At 44.6% G+C, this 18,443-nt stretch overlaps 1 protein-coding gene across 1 annotated transcript in view; it reads right to left on the reverse strand.

Annotated features, from left to right (window-relative positions):
- SOX5 (SRY-box transcription factor 5) overlaps positions 1 to 15,939 on the reverse strand; it is a 644,656-nt gene extending 628,717 nt beyond the window's left edge. The window contains exon 1 of the mRNA XM_030478980.1: positions 15,823 to 15,939. The gene's annotated coding sequence lies outside the window, so the exon portion shown is untranslated. The remainder of the gene's footprint in view (positions 1 to 15,822) is intronic.
- Positions 15,940 to 18,443: the final 2,504 nt, after the last annotated feature.

Here is an 18,443-nt window from a genome sequence, read left to right on the forward strand (position 1 = left end):
GGCTTTCACAAAACAATACTGTCAAAGTATTTTACCTTTGCAACCCGTCCTGCTACTGTTTATACTTACTGCTACAGCTATCAGCAATTGTTTCCTTGCCTCCTCACCCCTCCCGGACACTATGAGAATAACAGAGAACGAAGTCTCTCAGTAGCACTTTCATTCTCAGCAGGAAGCTCAAGCGTTTGTGATATCCATTTTGATACAAAACCTAAATTAGGCCTCTGGAAATAGGTAATGCATAAAAAGACGCATTTCTGTGCCACAAGATTATTATTATAGGTTACTGTTAACCCTTGGGAGATGGAGGTGAGTCCTGCAGCTCCCCACTGGGTTGAATATTTGCTGAGAAATCACAAGCGCTACCTAAGCAGATATTTCAGGTGTGCTTCATGGTAAAGAGAACGATCCCGTTGACCCATCATATCCTGATAGCTAGTTTGAGTGCAAAAGCATCGCCAGTTAAACAAAAAGGATCAGCACAGCATGCATATGCTGCAACCCTTTTACACCAAGAGATTTAAAAGAGGCTGGATACAAGGACAACTGTGGAATTACTAATGCAGAGATCAAACAAAAAAAAACAGTACTATATTTGGGAACTACCCAAAACACAGGCTGCCTCCTAGCTCCCTGAAATTCTTCCTTATTGTAAAGTTTCCACTGGGTCACATATTAGTGAAAAGAAATATACTGTGCAAAAAGGAAAAGAAAAATCCAAACCTTTAAATGATTCATAGTTTTCAAGTTTCAGATCACTGTAAATGAAAGCATCAGGGCTGGAAATCTGTGTGATTTATCCCAACTTTACAATGATGAATCATAAAGTTATACAAATCATACATGAACTTTTTTTCTTCAGAACTACCAGGATCCCTGAAGTTAGTTAGGAGAACTTCAGAATTGGAATATTCAGAATAATTCAGAATAATTCAGATTTGGTGAACCACACCACCTTGCACTAAAGCTACACCACCTCCTGTTGTGATACAAGTTGGCCCAGAATTACTCATTGCTTCCCTTATTTCCTTAGCAAAACGAGCTATACCACAAATTCAATCTGTTATCTGCCTATACGATTTAATTCAAGTTCAGCTTATCCTAAGCACTTCTTTTTCCTTCAAACATGCAGACTTCAAAGGGCCATAAACTGTGATCTTAAATGCAAAAGCAACTGCATGTCAGTAAGTTTTCCCTAAATTTAAATAAATATTTTAGTAAACTCTGGTCGCTACTTGTTAAGCCTGAGAAAAATGGAGCCTTGCCGTAACCTGGAAGACAAATTGGATCTCAGAGCCTCACACATCCTCCCATTCAAATCCCTGTATACTGTATACCTGTGGCAATACAAAGGAGAAGCATTTCAATAACTTTGTGTAGTAGCAAGGAGGCTGCAGTTCTCCTAATAATTTTAAGCTTTAGAACTCCTTCACTCAAAAAAGCCACATACTTAGCAACTACCACACATCAAAGGGGAAGTCCCATGGAACAGGTATTATTTCACAGACTATTTTTGGCATTCTGACCAGAGCACCAATGACAAGGGCATAGATCTTTGCATCCACATGTGGGCAACCATTCCCACAAACCTCCTATCAACAGTATACTTTGCATGAGCTACAACTCACTGCCAAGAATACAGACCTTTCCGTTTGGCCTAGAGATTCGCCTACAGCCATGCAGAGGGACAGGGAAGAAAAGCCAGAAGTCCTAGCTGTTACTTCTCCACTTTAGCCATTAGGTTTGGCATTGCTTTTCCTAGACAGCCCTCTTTGTTTCAGCAGTTCTGACATCTGCACATTGCATTTGCCCTGTTGTGCAAGCATGACTATTTCCTAAGAGATAAACAGAGATCACCAAGCTCACAATGCCTGACACAAACAGAGTTCAGATTCAAGCTTCCCTAGGTAGCCTAGACCCTGTCCTTTTCACTTGCAAATGTAAAGTGAACTCCACAAGATCCAAAGGGAAAAAGAAGGAAATAATCTTAAATAAAGGAATGGGAACGAAAAATCTCCTTCACTCTTGCAAGCAATTTTTTTTTTTTAACAGCTATTTGAATCATCCCTGCTCACAGACAGTCCCACTTCTTCAGCAATGGAAAAGCAATACAAGCCTTTTGTCATCTGATCCCCCCAAACATTCTGTAAATTTAATGTGAGCAGGCTCCTCGCTGGGCTCTCAGACAAAAGTTTGCCCACATGCTTTTTAAAGTACGTACCTGATTTTGCCTTTGTCTGCTAAGTTCCTTTGGCAGCTGCATTCCCATGAAAATGTTTCTATACCCACTTTTCCCTGTCGTTTCTATAGTCTGCTCGGAAGTGGATTCATTGCTGGGTTTCAGCAGTCACATTTCTTCCTCAATTGATGCTTCTTTTTATTTATTCTGAAGTTTCCAATGTAAAACAAACAGGAATATCACCTTTTCTAAAATTACTACTATACCATTGTCCTCCAACGTAACATTAACAAGAGGCAATATTCTCCAAAGCTATGAAGCATATACTGCCCTAAATTACATTGCAGTTGCTGCCCTGAGCTCGCACATTTTTGAACAGGAAGGCTCCCAGGGATCTCTCTCTCTGTTCTGACTGCATTTACTGCTTTAAAATATTTTTAACCCAGACACTGAAGTGCCAGCCTAGCAGCCCTTCATGCTAATCCTAGCCTGGGTGGCTGTTCTTAAGGGAAAGCATTCAAAAATTGTAGCAGTGCATCAACTTTGACCCTTTTCACTTAAAACATGAGACTTTTTTTTTTTCTAAGGGAAAAAAAAATTAGATTCCAGAGGGAATCACTGAACTCTGACCTGCTTAAAATTAGTTTTGTTTTAGTGCCTGTGTGGTGACTCAACAGGCCAATTTTCCAGACACTTAAGACTTCTCTGCTCCTGAAGATTCCTGTTCAAGTCCTGGACTCGCTGCCTGGGGTCGGACCAGAACACTTTGTTCCATGGCTTCAAGCAGTGAATTCCCAGAGTGCCGTACCCTTGCCAGATGCTGGCACGCTTGGTAATCAGTAGGGCTGTAACCAAGCTAATTATTTTTTTTCTTTAAATCTGTGAAGAGTTTTGTTTGCAATACAGATGTTAGACCAAAAGAATTTCCCTTCAAAATTCAGCAGTCAAGAAATGTTTATATGGCTCTGATAAACATTTCATGATAAGCTGGATTCTTGCGGGGGAGAGGGGGAAGATGTGTACTTTGGTCTTAACAGCGCAGCAAATAATTCTCAAATAGGGTCTGGTGGAGTGTATCCGTCTCACTGCGAGTAACTGATTTGATTTTTTTTAATCTGTCACAGGCATTACGAACACCAAATGAGTCACCATAGACTCCTATGCTGCAAAAAGTAGCATCACAACACTTCATTTGCTCTTCAACAGGACTTCAAGCATAGTGCCTGGTATCAAAAAGCCTTGTCAGTTAACAAATAAAAAAATCCCAGGAAATGAAACCCCAAGGCAGTCTCGGACCAAATTATTTCCTGCAGAAGGTTAACACTACCTAGCAAAGCAAAACTCATCTAGGAGCAATAATTTTCCTCAATCTCAATAGAATTATTCTATTTAATCTTATCATTAATGCTTTTGCATGTACTTAATATCTTTCATCAAAGGATCTCAAAAGATTTAGCAAACAGCCTCAGAAATCTCCTGTAAAGTGAGGGAATACTATTATCTCCATTTACAACTAGTGAGGAATTAAATCAAAAAAGATGCTAAGAAACTTTGGCCACGAGGCAATAAAGAGCCAGACCCAGAAACAGAACCTAGGTGCTGGTCCATATTAAATGGCATCTGTTACATTTCCATCCCTGTTTCACAGCGATTATGGAAAGAAAAGCTATGCCAACGTCTGTAATCACTTATTTGACAGCTGCTAACCCAACGAACACAAAGGCAATTTATACACAGTGCCCTAATCTTCCTGAATTTGATCATGTATGAGCACAGCACTAGTACTTGTTCCAACATAATTCTGCATTTTTCTTAGAAAGAATGTATCTTTCTTCCTTTTTCAGAAAGAAAACGAGCCACTAAAAGACAGAGTTTTAACACGCAGTCATCAACATGCTGTTCTTACAAATACAAAAAATGTAAACCAGTAATAACACAATGATGCACACTTTTCTGTGTCAACAAAATGATTCTGTCTTCTGCACAGAAAGCCCTCCTTCAACTTACACAGGAAACCTCCCAAGACAGACAGGCCCTAAGAGACACTGATCAGGACAACCAAAGCGAAAGGAAATTCTGTGACAACAGAAAATGATATCACTTTATGAGCATCCTCCACATATTCCATTTCAATATCTGCATGCCTCTGGTGATTACAGTTCCTAGAATCATAGAATGGTTTGGGTTGGAAAGGACCTCAAAGATCATCTAGTCCCAACCCTCCTGCCATGGGCAGGGACACCTTCCACTAGACCAGGTTGCTCAAAGCCCCATTCAGCCTGGCCTTTAACACTTCAAAGAATGGGGAAGCTCCTCTGGGCAACCTGTTCCAGTGCCTTACCACCCTCACAGTAAAGAGCTTCTTTCTCATATCTAATTTAAATCTAAATCTCTTTCAGTTTAAAGTCATTCCCCTTTGTCTTATCACTACTTGCTCTCGGAATTGCTGCAGGACCTTGAAAATATCCAGCTAGGTTAAAAGTTGTGAGCCTGCTTCACTAGAAGGCAACCTGCTGAGCCATATTAAACAGTAGCATCTAATGTAAAGAAGTAACTAGTGCATGGTGGTCCATGGTAGATGGCTGACAGCGTGGTTTCTCCGGCTGAGAAAACCTACCAAAGAACCACCAGAGCATCTCCACCTTTGAGCCTGAATATGAATATGCTATTACAAATTACCACCATGCCTTCTCCAACTGGGAGAACTGTCACTGGATTGAAACAATGTGAGCTAACTAGGTTATTCATCACCTGCAAAAAATGATGCTGCTCAGAGTTTTTTGGATACAATGGTGAAGGTGAAGGCGGCTTTCTTCACTGCCTACGCAGCCTGGGCTCAACTCTGCAAAACAAATCTGAGCCGCAGTCAGACTCAATGTCAGACTTCTGCCAGCTGAGCTCCCTCTCACTTCCTCAGTTTCAGGTCATCTGACTACCTTGACAACCTGTGAGGATAAATCAAGCACAGAAGGTGTTTAGGAACTAAACATACACGTCAGGTTTTTCTATAAAGCCTACATGAAGTTATATCAAAGTATCCCAAATTCCAAATCCTTAACAAATGTATCACACGTTTTGGAAATGGTGGGCAGTAATTAAAATACAGCCACACTGGTTATAAAAAATAAAAGGAGATGGAGTAAATCTGGGAGGAAAGCAGGAGAGAATGCACATGCTGACATTTCTTCCTCCAGGGAACAGATCAGTTGTGTGAAGCCTCCCCTCACTGAGGTCTACTCTTTGAGTAGGTCTAACTTGAAAGCACATTAAGCAACATGTTAACACCGGCAATCACTGGACCTTGTCATCTCCAGGCCAGGAAGGACTATTAGGACTGGCCTTGTTAAGACACAAGAACCTCACGCAGCAATTCCCACAGTGTCCCTGGAACTTCTGGTATAGCACTAATAGATGGCCAGAGCCCACACAGAGCCCATGCTGGAATAAAAGCCCTGGTCCTCACCTTCTTGTGAGAGCATCCGCAACTGAATACATTTTCGCTTCTACCTTGCCCTTCTCTCAGCCACACCAGCTTAGTACCAATGTGCCAGCAGCCTGGTGAAGAGACCTATGGCCACAAACCATTCCCACAGATGACACCTGGTTCGGTCAGCAGATACTCTGCACTGTATGTTACATGAAAACTGTTTATATTACTGATTGTTTTTCAATGAGTTATTTACACTGCCTCTTTCATCTTTCTCAACACTTGCAAAAATAGAGCTCCAATTAGGCAAAGGACTTAAAGCATTTGCCAAATTTTAAGTGCTAAAGGAGGCCCACTGGCTACACTGGGACTAAAGTGCTTAGAGTCAGGCACATTCATAACCACGTCAGGGCCAAAATGCCTCCACAGCCATTCAAAATGCATCCAAGGCTTGCGCTTTGCTTCTGGAAACTTTATTCTCACTTTACATATAGTCAAAACCTGACAAGAGCTCACTGTCGGATTATGCAGGAAATCTGCAAGTTTCACCAAGGTGTGATCTTATGCTTTTTCACACATTATTGTATCATGCTGCGCCAGAACACTAACGTATGCACAGTTCTAAAATAGCTTGCATTATTACAGCCCAGCACAGAGAACAGCGCTGAAAAGCCAACACACAGACCTCCAGAGACTTGCTCCTCAGTCACTTGCAAACTGATAAGGGGTCACAATTCCTTTCTTACAAAAGGGGGGGAGGAATTTAAAAAAAAGAAGAAACAAAGCAAACCAGACTCAGTGTTCCAAAACATTTTTCCCCATTTCTCTCTCTTTTAAATGAAACCGTCAATTGTCAGATTTGTCTTTGGTCATGTCAGGGTGGGAGAATGGGATTTAATAACATTTAACTGACTTGCTATCAAGAAGGAAACATATTTTTCTTCTCTCAAATTTGAAACTGACACTTTTTTTTTTTTCTGTTGGCCTACTTTCTTTTAAGTTGCTTTTCAATTATTTATGAAAATGCAATAATGCATTGCTTTGCTGTGCAAATGTTTAGAAGAAGGAGATAGTGTCTTTCAAGTGAAAAAAAAAAAAAAGCCATACATGGCTATATAGGGGTTTATTTAACAGCACGTTGCAGGTGACACTTTATAAAAAACAATATACTTTCATTTGCCCACACACACACATCCCCATTTTCTTTAAACTGTGTGTTTGAGTCAATAAAAGAAGTCCACAGCTCCACAGAAACACCCCACTCGTTGCTCTCCAAAGCTGGAGCTGTAACAAACAAACAAAAGCTCTACATGGGAAACTGTACAAGGGGCTGAACCAAAACCTATTAAGACACTGAAAAGACTCCACATTTTCTGAACAGCAAAAAAAGAGCAAAATCTTGTCCCACTAAATAAAGGAAACTAATCACAAAACTCTTAAGTGTTTCAGTCAGATATTTTGAAAGGGTTTCTTGGGGTTTTTTTAAACAGCTGAGTTTGGAAACATCTGTGTTCCCAAGCCCATCAAACACCAGTGAATACTGACGGCTGAATTTCTCTTCGCAATTTTGGAAATCCCATCTGGATGCACGCTCAAGTGACTATAGCTTCCGAAGAGTCACCACCTCAGGGTTTTAGCATCAACAGACTAAAACAAATAGCAGTCTGCCCTGATGGCAGTGGGTACAAAACCAGGCCCATAATGCTTACCTCCTGTGTCTTAAGCTCTGCTCTCACATGGGCGTCTTCAGCCTTGTGAGATGAGTTGTCTCTATCACAGACAATGGTGAGATAGAAGTTCTTTCTCTGCAATACTTTCTGCAGGAGCTACTCTACTGACAAAGGGAGCCATGAAGGATCAGCTCCACTAGGTTAAAGCCATCCTTTTTATGTAAACTATAAACAAAGATCCTATATATACTCACATTATTGATCTACTACATCAAATCAGGCAAAAAAGACCAGAAAGCACCATAAAATGAACGCAGACGTACTTAACAGCAACATAACACAAACAAATATAATCAGACAAAGACACACAGTAAAAGAAACCAAAAGCTGCAGATAGGTTTTGGCACCTCCATTCATGAAGGTTTTCAAGCCTCAGCTAGGAAAAAAACATGGCCGACCTCATCGGCTACTAGGACCAGTCCTGCCCATGGAGGTGGCCTCCTGAGGTCCAACCTGACCAACATCCCTAGTGCTAAGAAAGAAAAGAAAAACTATACAAGGACTTAGAGAAGCCAATCTCTGCTACTATTAACCACTTAAAATGACCTCATTACCATTCTTTAAAACAGGAATCCATGTAAATCCTGCAGTCTCTGGAGCTTCTGGAAGACACCTCTTAAACTCATCACAGTCCCTGCAGGCTTTCCGAACAGACAACATTTAACAATGCAACAACTTAGGAAAATTTTTTTTTTTCTTTTTTCCCTTTAATTACAGTGACTTCGACACCTAAAACACCCTGAAGGTCAACAGGGCACTATCTGCACTACCTTCAAAAATGGGACTTTGGCTGCATTGAAATCTCACCTTTCTAACTGAACGCTGCACTTGTGCAAACAGTCACATTTTGCTGAATTTAAATGAACTAAGCCACATTCCTGAAGTTAAGCCTATACTCAAATACTGTTCTTAATCAGGGCCATAAACCACATCTCCACAACTCACATGCCATATTCTGAGTCATTTACAACTGGACAGTGAAGACAGAAACATTTTTAAGTACTTTAGGCTCCGAAGGAGCAAAACTTTTGGTGTTGAGATAAAAATAATCATAAAAATCTGTATAATTATACAAGTAAATATTTTCCTTTTCCTCATACATAAAAACACAGAATTTAAAACTAATCAAAGCAAGAAGAAAAATCTTGCATTCTTAAAACTTGACACTATTGTGCAACTGCATTTTTCTTCCAAGTAGCCTCTTACTGCTATTTCTTCACACTATAGTTGTGTGCATTGCAGAGGTGCTTGAGTATATAACTGCAGCTGCTATTCGTGTTGCTATACCCACACCTTTACCTCCAGTGTGCCTTTAAGGATTAGAATCCCCTGGCTTCTCCATTTTCTACCCCAGTTCAGCTTGTTACTACTCACTAGGAGCCACTTTCTGTACCAACGCAACGCATGAGTTATTAAAAGAACAGCGGGACATGTAGTAGAAGGTGCAAGACTCTGGTCTTGCTTCCCTCTCCCCCATTACTCCTCATAAAAACACACATACTGCGATCATTCAAAGATAACGTCTTATATAAAGCACAATATTGGTCTAATGGCATTTTGTGAGTGGGGGAAGAGGTAAGCATCCATGCAAAGTTCCCAAGCACGCATTTTAAATGTGTTTGTAATCTAGCATATGTGCGCTTGGAGAATCACATCCGCAAGTGTTTTACCGAGCAGGCTCCCTCCTCACCCCAGAGGTGCTGCCTGCAGAATACACCCCTGGTCACACTGGGGATGCATTGCATGTGTTTTTACAGTGCTGCTTTCCTCTACAGCACTTTCCTGGCAAAGAGAGGCCTTCAATTTCCAGAACTGTCAATTGCCTTTCAGAAGCACTAAAATTTTGCATACATATTTGCACCTATTCATCAGCATTTACTCATTTGTAATCTCTCATGAGAATTAATATTATTCCTCAACAGTCACAAAACTTTCATCATCCCATGCAGACTGCTACTTACCTACAGCAACCCTGCTGATAGGAATGCCTCATTATATATAATTTCAGGTTTCAATTGGAAACTGTTTTACAGAAGTGACAGGTACTTCAGCATTTCTACTGCAGCTCTCTTTTTTATTGGCAGGAGGCACAAAACCAATCTCAGCAACAAGTTTCAGCAAGAACTAAAAAGCTCACCCTACGTGTGCACGTACTGACCAAGTAATCTACGCATGACTTGCAAGCCTGAGCTAATTAATTGTCCTACATTTGTTAATCTCAACCACAACGCACTTAATGCACCATGGTGCCGCTAAACAAACTCACATTCCCAGGAATCAGAACAGATCATTTAGTTTTCTCAGAATCACAGTCCTGCTTCTGGCGGCCCCCTGCATACAATTAAAAATATAAAATAAATCTGAAGCACAGCACAGAGCACAGTATCTCCTGCTAAACACACTCTTCTTCCAGATTTGAATTTGTAAAGCACTATATTGCATTAACACGCTCACTTTTCTGTGACTGAATACACTTCTTATATATTTTGCATACAGAAGTGTAATTGACACATACATTATATTTCTTGTTATTATTTATGCATTTGCCTATATTCTAGCATGAGAAGCATGATCTTTAATACCACAGCGTAAGGAACAATCTCATTTCACTGGAAATACAGTTACATGTTACCGGATGCACATGTAAGGACAGCACACAAAGAACCACAGCAGCTGCCTTTCCCTGGGAGCCTCAATATCCCCAGGCTCCTTCCAGAGTCAGTGGAGAAGGAGAGACTCCACCAGCATGTGATTTGCTGGATGAATCACTGTTACAGAACAAGTATTTTCTCTGTGTTTGTAAAGAATTCTTTCATGCAGAAGTCAGTATCTGCCTTCAATTCAGTCTGCTCTGAAATCACTCAAAAACTATTCCTTTTCGAATTTTCTTCTCTTCTCTAATGGTTTCCGAATTTTCCTCAGTATAAACCTGGTCCATTAGGACTAATCTCCCACTAGAAGGTTGGTTGTGACATTGAAATGGTGTTCCCACCTAAGAAAAGCAACTCTTCCATTCACTGAGCAGAGACACTTACTTAGCCATGTAACAGGTATTTTGCTTTCTTTTTTTAAAAATTGACTGTAAAATTAAGTTTGAGATCCTTATTAAGTAAATAGTTAATTGGCTAGCTGCGGATTACAGCTGTGTCCCCCAGCCCTTTTCATTACACTGAAAGCTTACTGATACAACAGGGATTTTGCAGCAGTGTAAAAGGTAGACTTCATAATCCCAGTTTAGAAATTGAACCAGTTTAATTAAACGTGTCTTTAGACTGCCTGCTACAAAACACAGTATGGCACTCAAATCAAATTTAAACCTGTTGTATTCACTTACCCCATATAGTTACTGAAGATACTGCAAGCCATATTTACATCTGTTTCACAGTCAGCTCAATGCTTCTGAACAGAGCAACAGAGTTTTGTCCCTTCTCCTCAAAAGCATGGGCAAAGCAACTTCTTGAAGCATGAGAAGCCCTTATTGCCCAGCTATGAGCAGGCAGCTTCACCCTATCCCACTAGTTCTTTGCTGTCCTAGCCCGCCTTTTACCCTGCCTAAGCCAAAAGCCAGCGCTGAAAATCTGTTTTTAAATTAAATAGATTAACATCACTGCCACTAAGAACAGGACCTTAAATACAATTCTACTAATACTCCAGTGTACCTTACGCATCTCCCTAGGCTTTGACTAGCAAAAGCAAATGCTATGTATGCAAACCTCACGTAGCAAATCTAAGCTTACTGAACAACACTTTGTCAGCTTTCCCAAGACTTTTATACTCATTTCAAGTAAAACCCTTGCCAGGGACCAGGAGAATACAATGGAAATCACTCCTCTACAGGACATGGTTTTATTTGGATGATGTTCTGTAAAATTATACTCCTTGCAGAAGGTAAAAAATATCATCAAATTGCAGTGGCCAGCTGAGCCTGCTCAGCTTCTCTCCGGACATCCTCACAAACCAAAAAGGCAGGTTTAAGTGTTCAGTGTCCTTTACCACACCAGTACAGTGTTAATACAGTGCAGACTCTCCCATGTATTTTAACTATGACCATTCAAAGGATCAAATACTTGTACATAAATGTATAACTTTAATAGTGATTTTTTTTCTTGAGAAGATTTTGCAGTACTGAAGAATACTATCCTTACAAAATAACTCTGACCTGCAATTTTCAGGCAATTCACTTCCTTGAAATATAGGTAAATACTCTTTCTTTAAACAATAATCACAGAATACACTTTAGCTTTGTCACCAGGATTTCTTTTTATTTAAAAGAACAACAGGAAATGGGAGAGAGAAAAAAAAAAAAAAAAGACTTCTGTTAAAGGACAATTCACTGAAGGGTCTTTTAGCTGGCAATTGTCAGCACTGCTCAGGGCCAATGGATCAAATTTAACTCTAAAAAGTGCTGATGCTTGTATGAGTCTTCACAGTAGGAGCTGGCGCTCTGGGCCACTCAAGTTCAATTTTTGGTGTTACCATGGGGTGTAGGAACTGGAATCTTGGTGAGCAAAGATTTGCTCCGTATTTGATGCACTGGGTAAAGTGGCATTCTTAAAATCACTAGCCTCCCAAGCAGCTAGTGAGCCAGCAGGAGGTTAGTAGGAAGAGAAAGTAATTGTCCTTTGTGCCTCTGAAAATAGCCAATATGAAAGGATCCTCTTATGTATTACCCAAGTTTCAATCTACGCTTGCAGCTCAAAGGAAAAGGGAGAGGCTGGAGAAGACAGAAAATAAAGCTGTTAGAAATATTAGAGGAGACCCTCCTCAAGCTGTCATAAAGCGTATGCTCTCCTCGCCTAGAAACGTGTGCAACTAGAAAGGATGCGTGCTCTGTAAGCAACAAAAACTTGTTCAGACAATGTGCTTCATGTATGCAGAATGTACTGTGCCTGTGCCTGTGCCTGTGTGTTCACCACGTGTTTGAAGAGGCCAAAGACATGAGGAAAGGTACTGCAAGAATGATCATCTTACACTTATCTAGGATGTCCATCGGTGAAGCAAGCAGCACTTGGAGTTGAGCTGCTTTAACAGACTGTATACAAGCCATTGGAAATCCACTTTACCTGTAGCCTCCGCTCTCCACACAATGCCCAAAGAAGGTGCTACTGCAACATGACTAGCAGTGGGATGCAAATCTAATGCTTTGATCCTGACCTGAACGTTCTTAACTGTTACCAACTTTCACAAAGAGAAACAGAAATTGCTTCAAATTCCCTGGTTGGCCACAAGTCTGAAAGGCAATTCTCCTAATTGGGTCTAAACACACCATGAAAAAGGAGGAAAATTCCCACAAGCCCCAACACTTCAGTGCCACCGAAGAGGAGCTTGTTGTTGTTTCAGGCTTCGATTTGCTGCCTAAACCAAATTTTAATCTCATCCTGATTACATAGCACATCAAAAGTGATTAATTGGACCAACTCTAATGCTTGAAGAAATTGAAAATATTAAGTAAAACATTATAAAAAAAAAAAAAACAGGTTTACAGTACAGGAGGCTTTTAGGCTTTCCAAGGGCCATTCGCAAGGTATAGGGCCCAGCTGCCCACTTCCTCCCCAGCAACGTTCCTACCGCCTTCAGTGCAAGCACAGCTCCGCCTATTCAGGGGACATGCAAGGATTCTTATGTAGTAAAACAGGAAAAAATCTTCTTTGCTAATAGGAAAAAAATCCTTATAATAATACTAATCTATTTATAATGGTCAAAAAAATATGACAGCTTACAACAGCGTCAGAGCAGCGCTTTGGCAATATTTTAGCATACTGTTGTATTTTTAGAAGGACTGTTCATTTACTTTCTCCTAAATGCCGAATTCTTATTTTTCAACAAACGCTCTGTTTTTTGGTGTATCCATATGCCAACATCAGAGTGTTTTATATCAGGGTAAGTACGAACTGCAGGCAGAAACAAAGCTCCTGTACACACGTTGCATTACAGCAGCACTGTCAGAGATGCCAAGAAGTCTCAATCTCCTCCCATGCTTTATGCAGCGATAGTTAGCTACGCCACTTGCAAACCTTCTTGGAACGCAGCGGTACATTTTTACGATGAGTAACAGAAAACTGCTGTTTCTTCACCCTGAACATGGAGGAACTATCCCATTGTAAACAATACATCTGACAGTTTAATGATATTGCTCAACCTAACTGGTTTTGGCAAGCAGCACGTACAATAAAAGTGCAGCAAGATGTATGTTTAAGCATGTTTATATTTTCTCAGCACAGCGACGTCAGAAGGGTACCTTATCATTTCAAAATTCATTAGCAAGCTACCTGCATCCTTAAATGAAAAACTGCAAGCTTTCTGTTAAGTCTCACCTGGTACTACAAGATCATGACATCAGGACGATCACAGTCTCTAAGCACCTCTACAGCTGGAGCTCCAGCACATATAGACAAAACTCGCAGCCTTTTCTCTCTGAAAAGCATGTATTAGCTTCCAACGCTTACGAAAACTTATACTAGGCTAAATTAAATACATGTGCACCCACATGTTAACTGAATTAACTCGAAACAGTCAATACATCTCAATGTCCATCTGTTTACATAAGACACTTACAGCTTTCAAGTCTTGTACTCCTTACAGGGTAACTCTCAACTGAAACAGTTTTAAGTTCAATCAGAAAGCTCTGCTGCCACATTTCCATGCCTAATGGCCATGTGCTTATTGGGGTCTTGTGTTCAAATCATGTCAGAACAGACATGCTATCCAGTCGCAAAACGCAACACATTGATGCCAGCCTCTCTCTCTTCAACTGGACAAACCTTGTAAACTAAAGCTGGCTGTAATCTGTCACGATAATATAGCTAAATTAAAAATAAAATGAAATAAAAAACTCCCCTTGCAATCCCAGTTTAATAGTTGTAAAGAGTGCATTTTGCAGGATGAAAAATTTGTTTCTGAGGCAATAATGTATTTTCCAGTGCTGGGAAGGATTAAGAGGATATAAAAATAGCAGCAGATACAAGTAGCTGTTCTCAGGTAAGTTTCAGGTGCTAAAATATTTTGATGAAGAACGTTGTACTAGCTCCTCATTTATAAGAAGCTGCTTTTTAATCTGAGTGGCTCACTTCAGCAAGGCTGCAGACAGCTAGCTGTATTTAAATTGGGAGGAGGAAAGCCAGGACACATTATCTTGCAGTTCTACAGCTGGAATCCAACTTCCTTTTTTAATTTGAACTAAAGTTAATATTCTATTCTTTGACAGAGATGGAGCAAAATGCAGCTCTATTAAAAAAAAAAAAAAAAAAAAACAAGAAAAAAGAAAAAGAAAAAACTTCCTCTCTAATTTTAGGATGGTGCTGGCTTGTAGCATTAACGATAACAAAAGCTACCTGCACCAGCATGTGAGACTAGCCTCTCAAAGCAAACAGTTGTGCTCAGACACCCTCCTCCTGGACGCCCCTACTGTATTGTTGCTGTTGATGATCCCGATGTTGAACGCCTACAAATCTCCCACGTGCCTATTTCGTTGGCCTGCTGGTTTAAAAAATAAATAAATAAATAAGCTAGAGGCCATTATTCATGAGCAGTAAGAAAACAAATCACTCTTAGACCTACTCCTCTTGCAGATTCCCACACTTATTACTCAAAATCCCACAGCTTGCTATTGGTTCTACCCTTGACCAAAGTACAGGGCTGAGGCAGCATGCCATCCCTAGGGAAAAGCCGATCACGTTCCTCCCGGCAAGCGGCTCCGGTTATTCTAGGATCGCAGGCGGGCTGTAATAAAGTCCCTTAACTTTTCTGAGGAGGCACAGCTCGCTCCTACCACCGGTGCTTGGGCCAGCTCGACCGGGGGCCGGCGGGGACGAGCGCGGCCGCGCTCCGCACCCTGACCGGGACATCATTTTTCCCCATGACCCGTTTTCTTTCTGAGGGGAAAGCAGCCGAAATGGGTGAACCGAGAGCCTGCAGCGCCCTTCCCCGGAGTCACCCTCGGACTCCGGCAAAAGCGAGGCACACAGTTCGCAGAAACATGTGAACAGCCTCGTCCCTGTGCCCCCCGTTCCCCGGTGCCCGGCGGTGCCCCCCGCGCCCCGCGGCTCGCCTCCCCGAGAGCGGCGCGGACGGCGGCCGCCGCTCGGCACTCACGCACGCACGCACGGAGAGGCAATTACAATAATTTAAAGCTTCCTGTCCGCCGGCTCCGCCGGGATCCCGAGCGCCGAGCCATGCCTGGGCAGGGCGCGGAGCAGCGGCCCCCCGCCACACCACACAGGCGCGGGCACCGCGTCCGGCCCGCCCCCAGCCCCAGCCCCGGCGGCGGCAGCAGGAGGAGGAGGAGGAAGGGGGGGCGTGACAAGTTGTGCCAAACTTCGGGAGGTGTGCGAGCGCCCGGGAGGAACCCGGCCCCGCCACCGGAGCCCGCCCCTCCGCGCTGCCCCTCGCCGGGGCTAGCCCGCCATCCCCCCGCCGCCCGGGGAACCCCGCGGGGCGCTGAGCGCCCGCCGGCGAAAGTTATAGACCGGCAGCGGACAGGCACCTACCCGCTGTCTGCAATGTCTCCTCCGGGCGCGGGGTGCTAAGTGAGACACTGGCGGGGTGGGAAGAGGCAGAGGTGCGGGGAGGGACCGGGAGATGGGTGTTTGGTGATCTCTTCCTTTCTCTTCTCCCCCTCCTTCCCCCCCTTCCCCCTTCTCTCTGTCTCTCAAGGACGAGGTGAAATCCCTTTAGTGGTCATGAGGCGGCTTCAGAGACAAACAACACAATGCGAGTGCAAATAACAAAAGAAAAAAAAAAAGAAAAAACACGAGCGGGAGAGGGAGACCGCGAACAATGGGGGAGGAGAGGCTCGCCGCGCCTGGCCGCCGCCGGCACCCCGGCAGGAGCAGGAGCAGGAGGCGGAGGAGGAAGGCGAGGTGGCGGCCGCGGGGAGGGGGCTGCGAGGGGAGTCTCCTCAGAGCAGCCCCGATCTCCTGCCCGCCGGCTGCGGCGGGGCGGACAACGGTAAGTGACGCGCCCGCCCCAACGGCCGTCGCCGCCACCATCGTCATCCTCACCGTCTCTCGGGTGGGGAGAAGGGGGGCGGCTGTCCGCCGGTTGCACGGGAAAGCGGCGGGGGGCACGGAGCACGGAGCTCTTTCCGCCTGTCATCCCCGCCCGGGAACTTCTTCACCGAGCGGGACTGCCGCGGGTCCCTGGGACGCCGCTACCGTGTTCCTCCCTAAAGGCAGGCAGTCTCCCTCCCGCTCTCCTCTAAGAGTAAACATCCGAGAGTTGCGTGTCCGTGTGTGCGCCCGCTAGCACCTCCCGCACCGGCAGCCCCTATCACACCGGTGCGACCGCGCACACGCACGGCCGCCCGCCGCACCCTTCAGCCACCCCCCTCCTCACCTCCCTCTCTTCATTTCCGTGACCCCCGGCAGGGCGCACGACGGGGAAGCCGAAGTTTGGGGTCCCCCCGCGCCCTCCCCGGGGGCCGGTGACCAGGCACCGCCCCAGAAAACCGCGGCGGGTTTGGGGATCGCCGCCAGCCCCGCGGCCCGCGCCGCCAGTGCCGTCCCGCCAGCGGGGTTACCTCAGCGGCGGGCGGCCTGAGACCCGTCCCCGGGACGGAGGGGCCGGGCAGCCCCCGCCGTGTCACCGCTCCCCGGGCAGGCTGGCAGCGAGCGTTGCGCCTGGCTCCGCAGCCCGACTCTGCCCGGACCCCCCGATTACCTCCTCCTCCTCCTCTCCGCCAGCACCCCCCCGCCGCTCCTCGCTTGGGTGAGCGCAGTCGTGTCCCGGGCTGGCCCCGCGGGGACCCGGGTGGTCTCTCCCGGGGCTCCGCGTACGGATTGGGTACGTTCGTGGGTTTGGGGTCGGGGGAAGGTGGATTGTGTTTCCCTCTCGGCAGCCCTCTGCTCTGCCCGTACTTCATACAGTTGACCGGGAGCAAGCACCGCGGTGCCCGGGCGCTGGGGTAAGAAGCGGCGCGACCGGCGGCCGCAGCCCTGGGCAGGCGAGGGGGGACGCGCCGGTGCTGCTGCTAATAAAGTCACGCTCTGCAAATAAGAGGTTTCTCTCTCTCTTGTTCACTTACGGGGTCTTTTATTTTTAATGGAGCGGTTCGTACACGTGCTGCTGTGGAGCGGTGCAGCCGGCTTAGGCGGGGTGTGCGCCTGAGTGGGAAACGCAGCACTGAGCCAAACGGTTCAGAGAAGAACAAGTTCGGTTATTATTCATCTCCACGAGGGAAGTCTTATCTTCTACAAATATTTGATACTGGGACAAGTCCAATAATTAACAAGAACAATCAAACAATTTCACTGCCTTCTCGGGGATTTAAAGAGTCATCATCTGGAATTCATAAGTATTACAACCGTGGGGTTTTTTTTCTGCTTGGATGCATTATTTTGTATGATCTTTCCAGTGTGTGTGCATCCCTAAGTGATTTTACCCTTTGATGCAAAAGGATGCAAACCATTAAGAGCACAGATAATACTCACAGTTGCTGAGTCAGTGAGACTTCAGCCCTCTCCGTAGGAGTGGGGAGAGAGGGTGGTAACCCTGATGGGAAAAGGGAAAAACACCACCAAAAAAAAGAGGTGGAGGAGTGTTTCTTTCTTGGCTTCCTCCCTACGTCTGTGGCAGAAACTCCCACGGGCGTCCTGCGGGTGGGATGAGAGCAGCGGAGAGCTAAAGCATGGCTGCCTGTCAGGAGAATGGCCAGTGCTGTAGAGGTGCAACTGTCTGCACTCCCAGCTGGCCCCGGAACTCCTCTTATCGGAGAAGAAGCCAGACTGGGAGAGGAATGGGAGTACCAAGCTGTGTGGCAGCATTTCTGAGACGGCATGGACTTGGGGTGCCAGTGAGGCAGTGTGGCTTTCAGGACCTGCGGTGAGCCAAGCAGGCCAGATGGGTAGTGCCCCATGGCCCAGTTGTACCCCCAAAATACCCCAAACCACTCAAACTTGCCTCATCTGGATCAAGTTCAGACATGGAGAAAGATGCCCACATGCTAAATGGCAGAAATTTACCCTGTGCTGCCCCAGTCACCAAATACTGTCCAAGATCTCACAGTGGTCACCAAAGTCACAAGTCCTCAGTCCGCGCCTGCTCATGCAACCCTACAGTCTCATGGCTGACAGCCCCAGTGCTGGCACAGGTAATGAAATACATTGGGCTT

Source organism: Strigops habroptila, chromosome 3 (genome assembly GCF_004027225.2).
Source record: "Strigops habroptila isolate Jane chromosome 3, bStrHab1.2.pri, whole genome shotgun sequence".
NCBI lineage: Eukaryota > Metazoa > Chordata > Aves > Psittaciformes > Psittacidae > Strigops > Strigops habroptila.